Source organism: Crinia signifera, chromosome 7 (genome assembly GCF_055691185.1).
Source record: "Crinia signifera chromosome 7, ASM5569118v1, whole genome shotgun sequence".
Classification (NCBI taxonomy): Eukaryota; Metazoa; Chordata; class Amphibia; order Anura; family Myobatrachidae; genus Crinia; species Crinia signifera.
Genome location: NC_139223.1, coordinates 145,645,247 through 145,664,506, shown reverse-complemented (window position 1 = coordinate 145,664,506; position 19,260 = coordinate 145,645,247). Strand labels below are relative to the sequence as shown.

At 46.2% G+C, this 19,260-nt stretch overlaps 1 protein-coding gene across 4 annotated transcripts in view; it reads right to left on the bottom strand.

The window, feature by feature from the left end:
- Positions 1-19,260, bottom strand: part of LOC146020645 (sodium channel protein type 2 subunit alpha-like) — a 233,277-nt gene that overhangs the window by 156,812 nt on the left and 57,205 nt on the right. For all 4 annotated transcript variants that reach the window (XM_083153906.1, XM_083153905.1, XM_083153909.1 and 1 more), the window contains exon 2: positions 15,731-15,819. The gene's annotated coding sequence lies outside the window, so the exon portion shown is untranslated. The remainder of the gene's footprint in view (positions 1-15,730; positions 15,820-19,260) is intronic.

Genomic DNA, 19,260 nt, shown 5'->3' with positions numbered 1-19,260 from the left:
TACTTCTATTGCCATAAGAAATCTTGCAGAAGAGAATGACGAATGGGTGACCTATACACTGGTCTATCAGTACTGCTTGGCCAAAAAAAGAATAGAAGCCTGTAATAACTCTGATGATTACACAGAGGACACATCTGCATGTAAGAGAGTTATACAGCAGTTTGATCTCTGTTTGCAAGAGAACAGATGTGATATCTACAATAAGTACAATTTGTCAGAAGAAATGCACAAGTGTTTGGTTCTCTATACAGTATATCTAGAATCATTACACGGTGCTAATTTATTATATGTACTGTCATATTGTTACAATGGGGGAAATTTACTAAAATAAATTTGTAAAAAATAGGTGTATTTGTATCCAGAAATACACTTATTTTTGACATTTACTATCCCGAAAAAATACGGCAATTCGTATTTGTATTGAAAGCACATCAATACGAATACGAATTGCCGTATTTTCGGGATAGTAAATGATCAATACGAATACGAATTGCCGTATTTTCGGGATAGTAAATGTCAAAAATAAGTGTATTTCTGGATACAAATACACCTATTTTTTGCAAATTTCCTTTAGTAAATTTCCCCCAATGTATCATGCATTACAAAAGAAGTGGCCCATTTATCAACGAGTTTTAGTGATTAATCTCCCGCTATTTATCGTTAATGATCGATATAGTACAGGTCGGTTTCCCTTATCCATGTATTCCAAAATCCGAAATATTCCGAAAACCGTGTTTTTTTTCAGAATATTTGTTGTAGTTATATAGTTGTTTTTTAATGTTTTTCCCCCGCCCCTTTTTTCATGCCTCGCCCCACGATGTCCATGGCGCCCTCCGGGATCCTCTTCAGCGGCATCTCCGGTCCCAGGGGTGCATTGCGTGAGTCCTCAGACGCACTCGCGCAATCAGAGGCGGAACTACCATTGGTGCAGCAGGTGCATTGCACCGGGGCCCTTGACAACTAAGGGGCCCACTGCTGCTCAAACCAGCAATGAAGTATTGTGAACTTTGGTTGGGGTGGAGGAGTGGGGCCCTAAATGATATATTTGCACCTGAGCCCACAACCCACAAGTTCCGCCACTGCGCGCAATGCACCCCTGGGACCAGAGATGCAGCTGAAGCAGTGGCGTAACAATTAGGCCGCAGCCCCCGCGGTGGCGGGGAGGCGCCGGGGGGCTGCGGGCGCTGGTGGATCTCCGCCAGCTCCCCACTGCATGTGGGTGCAGCGGGAGCTGGCAGGGGGGTCTGTGCGGCGCGGAGGTACCTGTTTAAGGGAGAGCCTGGAGGTCCCTGCGCCTGCGGCGCTGAGTATGATGCTGCCGGGGTCCCTGCAGTGAAGTGGAAATAACGCGCTATCTCCGCTGGAGATAGCGCGTTATTTCCACTTCACTGCAGGGACCCCGGCAGCATCATACTCAGCGCCGCAGGCGCAGGGACCCCGGCAGCATCATACTAGGCGGCGCAGGGACCTCCAGGCTCTCCTTTAATACAGGTACCTCCGCGCCGCACGGACCCCCCTGCCAGCTCCCGGGGGGGTCCTTTAACGGGGGGGGGGGGGGGGGGGCAGCTGCAAAATTGTCCGGGGGGGGGGGGGGGGGGCGGTGAAATTGTCCCGGCGGGGGGGCGCAAAAGTTTTAGTTACGCCACTGAGCTGAAGAGGATACAGAAGGCTTTCCTGGATGCCGGGGGACACCGTGGATGTCGGGTGACCATCGGGGCACCACCAGGGGACGAGGAAAGTATGGAAAAAGGGATAAGGGATACTCAACCTGTAATGCTTTTTACAAAGTAGTGCTATTCATAGAAACATAGAAACATAGAATTTGACGGCAGATATGAACCATTTGGCCCATCTAGTCTTCCCCTTTTTTTACCCTTCAGGTACACTCAACCCTTTTTAATCCTTATTTCTTTGTAAGGATATTCATATTCCTATCCCAAGCATGTTTAAATTGTTCTACTGTCTTAGCCTCTACCACCTCTGATGGGAGGCTATTCCACTTATCTACTACCCTTTCTGTGAAGTAATTCTTTCTAACATTTCCCCTGAACCAACCTCCCTCCAGTTTCAGTGCATGTCCTCGTGTTCTACTACTTCTTTTCCTTTGAAGAAAATTTCCCTCCTGTACTATGTTAAAACCCTTGATATATTTGAAGATTTCTATCATGTCCCCCCTTTCCCTTCTCTGCTCGAAACTATTCACTGGTCTTATGCACATAAGAATTGCTATTTGTAACCACAGAATTTACTGCAGGTAATTGTCTCCTTGGCAGCTATCATATTGGGCCTGAGTGTAATGTTTGCATTCTGCGCATGTGCAGGGCGACTGTGCGGACGCCTTCAGCGACTTGCACAGTCGCCGAGGTGTTCGCACAGGAGGGAGTGGTATAGGGGCAGGCAGGAGGTGTTTGCATGGGGACTCCCAGCGATTCCTGTGCATGCCCACAAAAATGGTGGGTGCACCCAGGAAAACACTGGACATCCCCATGTGGACGCAGGCGGACAGCTGCCTGCCGGGGGCGAGTGGCTGACGTCACAGGATGTCAGCCGCCTGCCTAGTTCTCGGTCCGGATGCCACATATAAAGGTCAGTCAAGACTGACTTGTAGTTGCGAATGGGAGAAATATAATTTGATGGTCGGAGACCGGCGAATGATTTCACCCCCGTACGCTCCCCTGTGTTTATGCAAGAAATCCATTCACAAGCGGCAGGGATGTTCGGACAGTGGAGGGGGGGGGGGCATTCGTTCGCCTGGCGTTAGTTGGCTCGCTAAGCAGCGAATCCATATAGATATCCTGGTCATACAAAACATTCCCACAGGAGCATTGCGCTACTACCGCGTGACATCATGACATCACATGGACCTGCCCAGACTTCCAAAGTCCCTTTGATGTTCTATGATAGGATAAAACATGTTTGTAAAGTAAAGCAGCAAGTTTACTTTAAATGTGACACAGGTATTAAGCCTACTTCCAAAATACCTAGAGCCTTATTCAGATGTACACAATGCTGATGTTCATGTAGCCGAGCATTTATCATTAGACTGTGCACACGCCAAGGTACTCTGTAGATGCCGCCTGCAATCAGCAGCACATATATAGTGCTATGTTTGGAGGGAGGAAGGCATGTAACCGATATCTTGCCTATGACCCCATGAGGTCACCTCTGCTGATAATCGATTCCTTTCTACACAATTTGTACCGGGTCATTCAGTGGTATTGGGGGAAATTTACTAATATGGATTCGTATTTTAAAGTAGAAAAAAGTCGTATTCGTAGGGAAATAATCGTGAATTTCTGTCGTATTCGTGAAATGTTCATTTATCAAGTGCAAAATTCGTAGATTCGTGAAATTTGTATTGTCGTAAACATGTCATATTGAGATCGTATTCGTATTTTTAAATACGATTACGCATGTTTACGAAAAGTCTACACCATCGATAGAATACACCTGATTTTTGCATTGGCTAGGCGTATTTTCACCATTTACTAAAAATTCGTATTCGTGAATTCGTAAAATCGGATTCGTAAACACCTACGATTCGTAAACAAACTCGTGAAAAAAAATACACCTTCCTTTGCAAGGTGTATTTTGAAGTGTCTTTCGCCTGCTTCAATGGGACACATGTGTTATCATTTTAACAATACATCACAGACCATTGTAATCCCAAATGTGTGCCTTATAAAAGCCAAATAACTACCTACAAACACTTCCTGACTTCTAGCATGGCAGACTATATGCTATATCAGGGTGCTTCAGTGTGGGCTTTGAGAGACCTGATGTCTTGGCAGTGCCAAGGAAGAAGACGACTCATGCGCTGTCTCAGGCCTGCACAAACTGCTGGCTGTGTTGTACTTTCTGGCATCTGGCAATTTTCAACATGTCACTGGCCAAGGCATTGGCATATCTCAGCCCACACTGTCCAGGTACCTGACCCAGGTGCTTGAAGCCCTTCAGCCACATATAGATGCCTCAATCTGCTTCCCAAGCCAGGAGACAGAGTGGCATGATGTTAGGGTAGCATTCCATCGCATTGCATGCATGCCAAATGTGCTTGGTGCTATTGACTGCACACACATTCCGCTGAGACCACCTCGGGATACTGCCCGTTCCTATTATAACCGACATGGAAGCACAAGTACCAACGTGCAGGTGGTCTGTGATGCCAATCTTAAGATCATGAGTGTGTTTGCAGGCTACCCTGGCTCATGTCATGACTCCTATATCCTCGGCCAGTCAGTCCTCTTTGATGAGTTTGAAGCCGGATCAATGGCAGAGGGCTGGCTACTGGGTAAGTCTCTAATACTGTATAAACTGCTGTATGCGATACATAGGGAATTGATTACACATGTGTGTTTATCTCTCTGGCTTTTTGTGTGATTATGAATACATTATAATCTGTCTCTGTCTCCCTCTATAGGAGCAGATTTATTAAGCTTGGAGAAGAGATAAACTGGAGATAAAGCGGAGAAAAGGTAAAAGGAGATAAAGCACCAGCCAATCAGCTCCCAACTGTCTTTTTTCAAACACAGCTGATTGGCTGGTGCTTTATCTCCTTTTACCTTTTCTCCGCTTTATCTCCAGTTTATCTCTTCTCCAAGCTTAATAAATCTGCTATCTCTCTCTCTATCTCTCTAAGGACCAGATGCCCTAAGCTTCAAAAGTGATAGAATGGAGAGTGATAAACAACCTGCCAATCAGCTCCTACCTTCCATGTCACAGGCTGTGTTTGAAAATTGTCAGACAAGAGCTGATTGGCTGGTTGTTTATCACTCTCCATTTTATCACTTTTCAAGCTTAGTACATCTGGCCCTAAGACAGATGTCAGCGAGGCACCACTACACACAGCTGATCAAATACACCTGTTACTGTTGTAAAGTCAGCTGTAACCAGCAGTTATGGTGACTTATACATCAGCTAAGTTGATCAAAGACATGGCCAGCAACTGACATCCTGGTACCAGCCAGTCCAGGAGAACAAGCCCCATACACATGTGTGAGAAGAACACACACTCATGCAGGAAAACATGCTGTGCTGTGGCCTGAGTTCATGTAACATTTGTAGTGTACAAATTGACTTTGTGTTAGCGTTGCACTATGCCTATTATTCTGTTATGATGGTAGTTCAATGTTTTCAACAACGTGGGTCAGAGCATGTGCAGTGCAGGTGGGCCAGATGTAACATTTGCAGAGTCAGATACAATTGGCTTGGGCAGTGCCGGTGCAAGGCGCCGGAGCGCCCCAGGCGGGGGGGGCCCCGGCGCTCACCCGCTCTACGGGGGGGGGGTGGGGTGGGGGAGGAATACGGCCGCCATGCTGCTCCTGGGGGGAGGGGACACCACTCACCCTTAAGGAGGACCTCGGGTGACGGTCCAGCGAGCGAGCGGGCGGGCGGGAGGGAGAGCTCAGTCCCGATGCATGTTAATTGACATTTTCCTCCACCCGCACCGCGTACAGCCACTCAGCCGGGCAGCGCTGAGCACTTGGCTCACCCTCAGACGCTGAACGGCTGTACGCGTGGAGGAAAATGTCGTTAACATGCATCGGGACTGAACTGCGCACAGCGCAGTGAGCCCTCCCTCCTGCCCTGCTTCCAACCATTGCCTAGTGGTGGCGCCAGCCCTGGGCTTGGGTGTGTGGAAGCAGAAATGTAATGTGCTGTGTTTTTACAAATAAGTACATTATTTAGGCTGCACAGGAATTAAAAATCATAGAAATATATAAAACTATTTATATCCATGTTACATCTGCCCCACCTGCACTGCACAAGAGTTTGAAAATGTGGATTGTGAAATTTTGGTGTGCTGAGAGCAGAATAAATGTATGTCCACTAATAACCCTTGTGCAGCTAAAGCCCACCTGAAGCACTCACACAGTAAAACATACATGTATGTGATTGAACCTGTGATTTCCTAAACAAGATCAGTGACGCACAGCATTAATACACATTCAATTAGCAGGTCACATGATCAATAAAAACTGCAGTTAGTGGGTATAATGTTTACAACACTGTAATATTGCAAATGGCTAAAACCAGGATGAAAAGCAGTAACCTTCTGGACTTTCAGAGTAATGAAGAAATGATGTCAGCTGCTGCACTGATGAGCTGTGCAAACAAGGGTGTGTCAAATTAGGTGAGGAGAATCATTAATTCGTATTGAAGGTTATGAGCAGATATTATGTTATTGTCTGCATATATATATATATATATATATATATATATATATATATATATATATAGACAGTGGTTTCTCTAAACTAGAGACACAGGCACTCGCCACTTTATCCAAAAAACAGTCAAGTTTTTGATAAAAATCAAAATTGTATTTATTTCACAAGATGAGTAGAAAAGTCAAGGGGATAACATCACCATGCTCCGACGTTTCGGTCCGTACATAATGGACCTTTATCAAGGAGCCTAAGTAAGCACAAAAACAATGTAAACAGCCAAAAAGTGCCAGTACATATTCAAGTGCTTTAACATGGTGTGGACATAAACAAACTTACGGTACAGGTGAGTCAATGAAGGAACATCAAAAGTACAGGTGCGCTGCATGCAAACCAGCATGGAGCAGTGGTAGACATACACTGAAGGAGCTGTGCTGGCCTGGTTTAAATAGCACTAAGCCGGAAGTCTGTTTGCGCCGGGTCCCGCCGTTTCTGCCGGATGACGTCACATCCTGTGTGACGCAACCCGGAAGCAAGCGGCTGAGGTGGACCGCAAGGAGATGCGCAAGCCAGTGCCGGATGTCCGGACACCGGAAGTGACGTATCGCGGGCGTGGAACGCATCACAGTGATGTGTGCGTTTCAGGACAAGGGACGAAGTTACCTGCGCACGCCACTAGGAGACGTGTGACGTGTCAGGTATCTGATATGGTCAAACGAGTACGCGTATAGACGGGAAATTGATGTAATTGAGACATGCACAGCAAGTGATCGGTCGGGTGCGGGGTGGAGCCCCGTATTTGACTCGATCAGTATGCCGGCATATATCCAGCGTAGGTGCTGAAGGGAACCAGGCTCAGAAAAGTGTAATAAGGTGAAGAGATCAACGTGGTCTAAATGAGGGATATTACCCATTGTACCAGTGGCTATATGTGGGGAACACACCGGTATATAGCTAGAAGACCTTATAACAATTGAGTTAGTAGTGATGTACCACCAAGTGCACAGAGAACAGGTGACAGAGCAAGAGATTTATATGAATAGCCATCACCGACATATATACAATCACAGACATATATACAGTATAAGTCCGTACAAATAAATACACGCATATATACATGAAAGGAAATGAGAGAAAAAAAGTTGGGAGAAAAGAAGAGGTAGGCGAAAAAGGAGAGGTAGTAGAAAGAAGTGGGAGGGAAAGAGGGATAAACAAAAACAGATCAATAACTGACAAAAATGCCAGCACAGTGAATATTTATCATCGACAAAGTTGAAGGGGATGCCCCCAACAGTCATTTGAGAAATATGTTGAGGGGGTTGTTCTCATTCAAGCCCCTTGGGGCAAGTGTCCCCAGTTCATAGATCCAGCGACTCTCCTTCTTTTTTAGTAGTAGTCCACGGTCACCACCTCTTGGGGGTGGCGGGACCCAATCAATCAGTCGGCATCGCAAGCTTGCGACCTGATGCCCAGCTGCGAGGAAATGCCACGGTATTGGTAAATCAGTTTTACCGGATTCTATCGCAGTTCGGATTGAGTTCCTATGGTTCGCCATACGCTCCCTGAATTTCCGGGTGGTCATACCTGTGTATGCCAGCCCACAGGGACAGGTTAGGAGGTATATTACGTGGTCGAGAAGGCAGTGAAGGCGGAACCGTATCTTGATCAGTTTCCCAGATAAGGGATGAGGGAAGGAGGGACCGGTAAGCATACCATTGCAAGTAGTGCAACCGGTACATTTGTAGCAGCCAGGGCGCTGAGTGAGGAGCCAGGATGTATTCTGTTTAGGTACAGGATGCACTGTGGGGCGCATAAGGAGCTGCTTCAAATTGGGGCCCTTTCGGTAAGCCATCATGGGGTGCGAGTAACGTTGTAGCTTCATGTTGGGGTCAGATGAGATCAGTGGCCAGTTTTTTTGCAAACTTTTATTCAATGTGGAGGATGCGTGATTAAACGTATTCACAAATGTCATGCGGGGGTTCTTTTTGGAGACTCTTGTTTCTCCATCGTTCTGTTGTGCCATCCTGATCTTGGCTTTCTTAAGGCATCTGTTTAGAACTTGTTTGGTGTATCCTCGATTCCTGAAGCGCTCAGACATTGCTCTCAGTTGTTCTTCCATGGTGTCTATGTTGCTGTTGTTGCGCATCACACGCATGTACTGAGACACTGGTAGATTTTCTTTTAAAGATGGAGGATGTTGGCTGCTTGTGGTCAGGAGTGTGTTCCGGTCAGTGCTTTTCCGGAACAGACTGGTTTGCAGTTGGTTGTTGGATATGGTTACACATATATCTAGAAAACTAATAGAAGTTGTGTCGATCGAGTGGGTGAAGCGGATGGGGTTGGACAACCCGTTGAGATGAGCTATCATTTCCAAAAGTTCATTTTTCGAGCCTTGCCACACCAGAAATATATCATCTATGTAGCGTTTAAAGATGGAGATCTTCTCACCGAATCTGGGTAGGATGTGTTGGTCCTCATATTCCTGCATGTATAGGCACGCATATGATGGGGCTAGATTAGACCCCATCGCGGTCCCTGCAATTTGGATGTAGTACCGTTGGAGGTACATGAAGTGGTTACACCGGAGGATTAATGAGGCTAGGTCCACAAGGAAATCGGTCGGGGGGTGTAGAGTGTCACGAGTGTCCAGTTTTTTCTTGAGTACCCTAAGGCCGTCGTCATGTGGTATCACCGTGTATAGCGAACTGACGTCCAACGTTGCCAATAAGGGTTCATGGTCAAGATTCACGGATTGCAACTGTGTGATAAAATCACTGGAGTCCCGTATATAGGTATGTCCAGATGTTACCAGGGGTTGTAGAAAACAGTCGATGAAGATAGCCAAGGGTTGGAGCAATGAGTTGCGGGCAGAGATGATCGGTCTGCCGGGGGGATCGGTGTCAGATTTATGTATCTTGGGTAACGTGTAGATGATGGGGCACACAGGGAAGGTTACAGTGAGGAAGCTGTGGTTGTCTTGTGTGATCCAATGGTGTGATAGGGCGATGCTGAGTAGTGAGTCGACCCTGCGTTTGAAATCAGGGATGGGGTTTTGTGAGACCTGTTTGTAGGTTTGGGTATCGGAGAGTTGGCGGAGGATCTCTGTATTGTACTGGGTCCAGTTCTGGATCACTATCGCGCCACCCTTATCCGCCGGACGGATCACTACTTCTTTGTTGCGTTTAAGAGTGGTTAGGGCTGTTCTTTCAGCGGCTGTCAGGTTTTGATAAGTGGGTTTCTGTTTGGTATTTTGGATATCAATTTTAATCATTCTGGTGAAGGTCCTGATAGATGGGTTGGAAGAGACCGGATCAAAGGCTGAAGGCGGTTTGAGTTTTGTTGGGGCGATCGTTGCCACTGTGTTGTTGCCAAAGTGTTCTTGGAGTCTCAGTTTCCTACTGAATTTATAGAGGTCTACTGATGCCTCAAATGGGTCAAAGTTGTTTGTTGGGACAAATGACAGACCTTTAGTAAGGAGGGAAATCATAGGTGTAGTTAGAGTCAGATCGGAAAGGTTAAAGATCAGATCTTCGCCTGTCTGCGTACCCTTTTGCCCAGAATTTCCTCGGCGGGGATGTGGCCTCTGCCTCTTCCTTTTCCCTGTCTGTTGTTCCTGCCACGGGGGGCACTGGGGCCGGAATCTAAAAAATCTGACTGTGTGCCAGATTGTTCCGTGTCTGAGGCTGAGGTGGATGAGCCTGTGTTGATGCGATATGGGTTCCTTTGTCCTTGCCTCCTACTTCTGTATGGGCCCTGTGGGCGACGTGTGCCCTGGTCACCAGATAGCCACCGGTATACGTTATGATTCTGGTAGTCCGTAGTGACAGTGGCTAGTTTGTTTCGCTTGAATGAGACGAGGTCACGTTTGTACTCTTCAATTTGGACCCTCAGTTTCTCAATGAGATTGCAGCTTTTGTCACTCTTAATGGTTGCCAGATGTGCGATGCCGAATGTGTCGATGTTACTCTTGACCTTTTTCAGCTCGGATCCAACCTCCTCTACCACTAGGAGCATTAGATCGAGAGAGCACTTATTGAGTACTCCACACCAACGGCTGCAGAAAGTGGGATTCTGGGCAAAAGGGTACGCAGACAGGCGAAGATCTGATCTTTAACCTTTCCGATCTGACTCTAACTACACCTATGATTTCCCTCCTTACTAAAGGTCTGTCATTTGTCCCAACAAACAACTTTGACCCATTTGAGGCATCAGTAGACCTCTATAAATTCAGTAGGAAACTGAGACTCCAAGAACACTTTGGCAACAACACAGTGGCAACGATCGCCCCAACAAAACTCAAACCGCCTTCAGCCTTTGATCCGGTCTCTTCCAACCCATCTATCAGGACCTTCACCAGAATGATTGAAATTGATATCCAAAATACCAAACAGAAACCCACTTATCAAAACCTGACAGCCGCTGAAAGAACAGCCCTAACCACTCTTAAACGCAACAAAGAAGTAGTGATCCGTCCGGCGGATAAGGGTGGCGCGATAGTGATCCAGAACTGGACCCAGTACAATACAGAGATCCTCCGCCAACTCTCCGATACCCAAACCTACAAACAGGTCTCACAAAACCCCATCCCTGATTTCAAACGCAGGGTCGACTCACTACTCAGCATCGCCCTATCACACCATTGGATCACACAAGACAACCACAGCTTCCTCACTGTAACCTTCCCTGTGTGCCCCATCATCTACACGTTACCCAAGATACATAAATCTGACACCGATCCCCCCGGCAGACCGATCATCTCTGCCCGCAACTCATTGCTCCAACCCTTGGCTATCTTCATCGACTGTTTTCTACAACCCCTGGTAACATCTGGACATACCTATATACGGGACTCCAGTGATTTTATCACACAGTTGCAATCCGTGAATCTTGACCATGAACCCTTATTGGCAACGTTGGACGTCAGTTCGCTATACACGGTGATACCACATGACGACGGCCTTAGGGTACTCAAGAAAAAACTGGACACTCGTGACACTCTACACCCCCCGACCGATTTCCTTGTGGACCTAGCCTCATTAATCCTCCGGTGTAACCACTTCATGTACCTCCAACGGTACTACATCCAAATTGCAGGGACCGCGATGGGGTCTAATCTAGCCCCATCATATGCGTGCCTATACATGCAGGAATATGAGGACCAACACATCCTACCCAGATTCGGTGAGAAGATCTCCATCTTTAAACGCTACATAGATGATATATTTCTGGTGTGGCAAGGCTCGAAAAATGAACTTTTGGAAATGATAGCTCATCTCAACGGGTTGTCCAACCCCATCCGCTTCACCCACTCGATCGACACAACTTCTATTAGTTTTCTAGATATATGTGTAACCATATCCAACAACCAACTGCAAACCAGTCTGTTCCGGAAAAGCACTGACCGGAACACACTCCTGACCACAAGCAGCCAACATCCTCCATCTTTAAAAGAAAATCTACCAGTGTCTCAGTACATGCGTGTGATGCGCAACAACAGCAACATAGACACCATGGAAGAACAACTGAGAGCAATGTCTGAGCGCTTCAGGAATCGAGGATACACCAAACAAGTTCTAAACAGATGCCTTAAGAAAGCCAAGATCAGGATGGCACAACAGAACGATGGAGAAACAAGAGTCTCCAAAAAGAACCCCTGCATGACATTTGTGAATACGTTTAATCACGCATCCTCCACATTGAATAAAAGTTTGCAAAAAAACTGGCCACTGATCTCATCTGACCCCAACATGAAGCTACAACGTTACTCGCACCCCATGATGGCTTACCGAAAGGGCCCCAATTTGAAGCAGCTCCTTATGCGCCCCACAGTGCATCCTGTACCTAAACAGAATACATCCTGGCTCCTCACTCAGCGCCCTGGCTGCTACAAATGTACCGGTTGCACTACTTGCAATGGTATGCTTACCGGTCCCTCCTTCCCTCATCCCTTATCTGGGAAACTGATCAAGATACGGTTCCGCCTTCACTGCCTTCTCGACCACGTAATATACCTCCTAACCTGTCCCTGTGGGCTGGCATACACAGGTATGACCACCCGGAAATTCAGGGAGCATAGGGCGAACCATAGGAACTCAATCCGAACTGCGATAGAATCCGGTAAAACTGATTTACCAATACCGAGGCATTTCCTCGCAGCTGGGCATCAGGTCGCAAGCTTGCGATGCCGACTGATTGATTGGGTCCCGCCACCCCCAAGAGGTGGTGACCGTGGACTACTACTAAAAAAGAAGGAGAGTCGCTGGATCTATGAACTGGGGACACTTGCCCCAAGGGGCTTGAATGAGAACAACCCCCTCAACATATTTCTCAAATGACTGTTGGGGGCATCCCCTTCAACTTTGTCGATGATAAATATTCACTGTGCTGGCATTTTTGTAAGTTATTGATCTGTTTTTGTTTATCCCTCTTTCCCTCCCACTTCTTTCTACTACCTCTCCTTTTTCGCCTACCTCTTCTTTTCTCCCAACTTTTTTTCTCTCATTTCCTTTCATGTATATATGCGTGTATTTATTTGTACGGACTTATACTGTATATATGTCTGTGATTGTATATATGTCGGTGATGGCTATTCATATAAATCTCTTGCTCTGTCACCTGTTCTCTGTGCACTTGGTGGTACATCACTACTAACTCAATTGTTATAAGGTCTTCTAGCTATATACCGGTGTGTTCCCCACATATAGCCACTGGTACAATGGGTAATATCCCTCATTTAGACCACGTTGATCTCTTCACCTTATTACACTTTTCTGAGCCTGGTTCCCTTCAGCACCTACGCTGGATATATGCCGGCATACTGATCGAGTCAAATACGGGGCTCCACCCCGCACCCGACCGATCACTTGCTGTGCATGTCTCAATTACATCAATTTCCCGTCTATACGCGTACTCGTTTGACCATATCAGATACCTGACACGTCACACGTCTCCTAGTGGCGTGCGCAGGTAACTTCGTCCCTTGTCCTGAAACGCACACATCACTGTGATGCGTTCCACGCCCGCGATACGTCACTTCCGGTGTCCGGACATCCGGCACTGGCTTGCGCATCTCCTTGCGGTCCACCTCAGCCGCTTGCTTCCGGGTTGCGTCACACAGGATGTGACGTCATCCGGCAGAAACGGCGGGACCCGGCGCAAACAGACTTCCGGCTTAGTGCTATTTAAACCAGGCCAGCACAGCTCCTTCAGTGTATGTCTACCACTGCTCCATGCTGGTTTGCATGCAGCGCACCTGTACTTTTGATGTTCCTTCATTGACTCACCTGTACCGTAAGTTTGTTTATGTCCACACCATGTTAAAGCACTTGAATATGTACTGGCACTTTTTGGCTGTTTACATTGTTTTTGTGCTTACTTAGGCTCCTTGATAAAGGTCCATTATGTACGGACCGAAACGTCGGAGCATGGTGATGTTATCCCCTTGACTTTTCTACTCATCTTGTGAAATAAATACAATTTTGATTTTTATCAAAAACTTGACTGTTTTTTGGATAAAGTGGCGAGTGCCTGTGTCTCTAGTTTAGAGAAACCACTGTCTGTCTATTGGAGTTCGGAGTACCCTCTGCACCCCTTCACAGGACACCCCACCGTTGGCTTTTGCCTCCCCCAGTGAGAGTGCGGTCTACAACTATAACAATATATATATATATATATATATAGTTCTGTACACACTTACAGATGTTATGTCTGATGTAAGTGTTGGGAACAAAAATCTGGAAAAGTAAGGTTGGGAATTACAAGGGCAGAAATGGTGGCAAACGCTTGTAAAGAGTGATGAGTATTGTGGTTTGCAGTGTTTCTGCAGACCTAACCTGTGCTATTGTGTTGTAATGCAAACAGTGTGTGCTATACATTAAACTGAAGTTTTGGCGCCTCCACGACTTATATATGGCTGTGAGAGACCTCCCAAGTGTAAAACAAATACACCAATCACGATTCTGGTTTCATTTTCATAGTGATGCATGTGGAATTAAATACAATTTTTTGTATTTCATTTCACGAAAATTCGTAAAATATCCTGGTTTTTAAACAAACTTCCCTAGGACATTTGTATTTCAATTTACGATTCTACAAAAATACGAAACATTTGTAAAACAAAATAGGAATGGCTACGACATCGAAAAATACAAATTTTTCAATTACGACTACATAGTAAATTAAAGCCCGGAACACGACTTTTTCTACAACAATACCATTCATACACATTCGTAATCGGTCGTAGGTAAAATACGAATACGTATTTTTTAGGTTTTCCATATTAGTAAATTTCCCCCATTATGTCAAAGTGGCTGTTAGGTCCCACATCACATTCCCATAACGTTCTGCATTACCACAAGAATGTAAAATATGTTAATTCATGCCAGAGGTTTAACCCACAATTACAATGGGCACTATGGTTTACATACTCGTATTTGTTGAGATTTTGCCCATAGCAGCCAGATTCAGAATCAGATTCTATTAAATATTTATCTAGCACCTGCTTCAAGATAATAGCTATAATCTGATTGGTTGCTATGTACAACATCTAAACTTTAGTAAATATAGTGCTATTTGTCTACAGATTCCACGTAATTCTGTTTCTATCTTATTTCCAAGAATACATATGCAGATGCCTTGCCTCTTGCCCGTATCCCCTTTCCTGCATCCGCTTCTATCTGTAACAACTTTGTCCAAGCCTATTCCTACAATGCAGCTTGGAAAACAAGTGTCCCAAGATATTATCTGTGCATGTGTGTTGCACTGTACACCACTATAAAAGGCAGGTATCTAGGGGTGTGCACAACCACTGCCACCACCCATTCATAGGCAAAGAGGGTGAAACACATGTTTGGCTTGCATGGTGCCTGGAGAGGTGCACTGCACTGGCTTTGGATGCGACCAGTTAACAACTTTCTGGTCCTAATCCCTCCTGTTATCTCACTCTGGGTCAGATGCATGAAGCAGTGATAAGGGAGAAGTGAGGCAGTGGAGAAGTTACCCATGGCAACCAAGCATATCATTGCTTCATACATCTGCCCCAAAGTCACATGTTGCGAACAAGCAGGTGGCAGGACTGGCCCAAGTTGCATTAATGTCCTGCTAGAGCACTGATATACTGTTCAGTTTATCAATATTAATACAATGTAACCATACCTCCCAACTTTAAGGAGGAATGAGGATGGTCACGCTCGCTCGCCATAGACGCGACCTAAATTTTGGAAGTGTGGCCTAGATAAAGCTCCCAGTGCTCCCACGAGGTCACACCCCGTTTTCACCGCTACGGGGGCATGAATAGACGCTGTGGGCGCATGTGCACAGCGTGTATTCACAGGTGACAGGGGGGACTCCCAACTGCCCCCACCACACAGAACACTGCTGCCCTTGGGCGGGCGCGTCCCTAAAAGAATGGGACGAGACCCACGGAAAGTGGGACAGTTGGGACATATGTGAAACAGTGATTATAATAATTGTAACTTCTGTATATAAAATATTTTAAATACAATAACACATACTGTAGATGATAGTGTACCAATATTATCAGATTGTAGATCTCTAGCACTCACCATTATAAATATAGGCGTTAGACTTCTATGTTCTAATCCACTCCTGCGTCCTGTGTGCACGCAGGTCCTCTGAAGAATTTGTGCGATAACTGCAAAGAAAACATGTTCAGATCATTTAGTCACCTAATTACAGAGCATCACTTAATAACACTTTTGCAGCAGAATTCCCCACAATAACGGCCAGGAGACTAAAACAACAGCCTGCAAAGATCAACCTACGGAAGTCTCAAATGATTCCTCCAAGGGGAAAGATGAACACTCACAGAAATTTCCTACAGAAAGTTAACTATCGCTGCAGACCACAGTTTCCATTATTTTCAATAGGGACCACAGTCTGACTCCTACTGTATGTACAAAAATTGTGGGTACGGCATTCACTGTGAGGCCATGCCCCTTGCTACAAGTCCACACCCCTTTTTCCCCAGAACAAAAGTAGAGCCCCCCCCCCCTTGTCGGCGTAAAAGGAATTTATAGCCTGAAACTGGCTTCAAGTTTTGTCTTCAATAAATCTAACTATTTGTCTCAAAATACATTCTCAACAGAAATATACAGATAACTGCTGATACAATTGATTCCCTTATTAAATGCTTTATAAATACATAATAAAATAATTTCATTCTGAAGTAGTCACAAGATTCCCTTTCCTTTCTTACAGAATTGTTTTTCTAAAAACACCTTGGAAAATTATGCATTGTATTTTAATCAATACCAACTATAAAATGTACAGTACAGAGCTGGTAACTGTATACTGCCCTCTGATAATTCCAATTGTTTTCTTTCACCACTCTTTTTTTCTTGCTTTCTTTTTTTTTGTATGTTTTATAAATATTTGTTTTTGGGCCCTTTTTGCTAATGCCTATATAATGATGTTTTTCACAACTTTAACACAAATTTTTATATTATCAGGCTCTTTAAGTTATTTGGTGCGTTGAAGTGGAGTATAGTCTATATGGATTATAGACACTTTCAGCCTCATCATTTTTGTATCATAGTGTTTGTATGTAGGCCCATTGGCCTCTATTCTTTTTAGTTGTGCTTTAATAATTTGCTGGCTTAATATAACACAAACCATTTATTCAGGACCAGCGCCACCACTAGGCAGGTCTAGGCATTGGAGGGCGGCAGTTCGCCCCTCGCCCCCCGTGCAAAGGGGGTACCTGCTGCGCCGTCTGGGGAGCGGGCAGGGGGGTCCATGCCGGCTTCTGACAGGAGCCTGCGGTGGTGTCCTTGCTGCACTGGTACCTGCGGCGCTGTGTATAAAGCTGGCGGCGGTGGGGGGTCCCTGCCAGTGGGCGTAACTACTAATTCTGCTCCCCCCTGCCGACAAACGCCCCCCCCCCCAATGCGGCCGTTACCTTACCCAGTGGAGGGGAGCCGGGGTGCGGTGGAGGGGAGCCGGGGTGTGCAGAGGGGAGCCGGGGTGTGCGGAGGGGAGCCGGGGTTAAGGGTGGATGAGATGTTACCTCCTGTCGCATCTGCGCCTGGTCCCCGCTCTCCCGTCTACTGCTGCTAATCAAAAGTGACACTTGGAAAATGGCTGCCTACAAAAAGCAGACGAAAAACTGTCTGCAGTATGGGGGCAGCCATTTTCCGAGTGTCACTATTTGTATTAGCAGCGCTGCAGCAGCAGTAGCCAGGACTCGGGAGAGCTGGGACCCGGCACAGGCGCTGGCGGCAGAAGGCAGTGAGTAATGTCCCGCAGCCCCCCAGGGGCCTACACCCGCTCAGTGCCTCCCCGCCACCGCAGGGGCTGCGGGACGATAGTTATGCCACTGGTCCCTGCAGTGAATAAGAAATAACTAGCGCTATCCGCCGGGCAATGCGGCGGCGCGGGAAGCGCTGCCGGGTTTGAAAACACTGGCCGCACGCTGATTGGCTGAGATTCAGTCAATCAGCGTGCGGCCAGTGTTTTCAAAACAGAAGTGCTTCCCACACCGCCGCATAGCGCTAGTTATTTCTTATTCACTGCAGGGACCCCCCGCCGCCGCCAGCTTTATACACAGAGCCGCAGGTGCCCGCGCGGCAAGGACACCACTGCAGGCTCCTGTCAGACGCCAGCATGGACCCCCCTGCCCACTCCCCAGATGATGCAACAGGTACCCCACCCCCCGGCACCGGGGCGCCCCCACCCCGACTCACCTGGGGCGCTCCGGTGCCTTGCACCGGCCCTGCATTTATTCTTCAGGGAAGCAACACTGCAGACTAGCTTTTGCTTTCCATTTATATTAGTTTGAAAAATTTGAAATAGTAGCGGTGAAGCCGTGAATTATGTTATGTCATTGTGTTATGTATGTTTCTCAAGTGGATTTTCACTTTTCTTTTCTTGTCTTTTAACAGTTTGTAACAACTTATTATGATCAATGTATTAATATCACAATGTTTCATTTGTTGCACCTACTATGTGTGATGTATGTGAATGATGCTCATGCTTCAATAAAAAAAAAAAATATAAAATGTACGGTACAATATTGCTAACATGCCTCCCCTCCCCCCCCACCGCGGGACACCGCCGGCCCTGGGCGGGACACGGGACCATCCAAAAAAAAATGGAGTGATCCTGGGAAAAGGGGGACAGTTGGGAAGTATGCTGTAGAGAACCTAACAAAACTAAAGGTCTTTAGGTAGCCATACACTACTGCGAGAAGTCGTAGCAGTGTATGGCCATTCGATCCCAATTCAACCACTTGGGACATTGCTGGGCAGCAGGATTGCATGCAATATATCGCATGAAGTCCTTCTGCATGTGATGTATCGCATGCGACCCCATTCTCCACCACCGGGATGGGGTCCTAGTCGAAGGTCGGACGCGCAGGAAAGTCCGACCTCTGATTCAGATCTGATGCACACAGAAATGTGTATCGGATGGGATCTATCGGAATCGGTTGAAATAGGCCCAAATTGCATAAGTGTATAGAGGCCTTTTCAGTTAGAAGACAGAAGTCAAATTGATATGTGATTAACATTAAGGGAATATAGCAGCCTGGAAGGGCCATATGGTACTTTTCTGCCATCAAATTATATGTTTCTTTGTATAGATTTCGTGAATCTCCTTGAAGTGATATTGAATGCAAAAACACCATCTCAGCAAAGTAACATTTACTTAGAGTGTTTACAAGCAGCTTTGTTATGTGCAACAAATAGAGCTAGGACATTGAATGACTCAAGTATAATATAAGAGTACTTCACATTTATTTGTAGTCTACAGAGAGCGACAACCCACACAATCAAACACTTTTTTATTTGTAATTTCTTATTCACGGTTTATTTTTAAAACATCTACACCCACTCAATAAAAGGTGATGTAAGCTCATAGCGGTCCCAAGCCTTGTTACATAATGGCTTTTAACCTTCACATCACACAGATGTTGCTCCATGTACTACATAGATCAGTGAAACCTTTACACACAGCAACTTATTGACACAATATAAAATAAACTGCTATGGATGCTATGATATTACGGGGGCGGCAGCGGCGGTATGTACGCCTGGGGGGGTGGCGGTGGTATGTGCGTCCGGGGGGGGGGCTATAG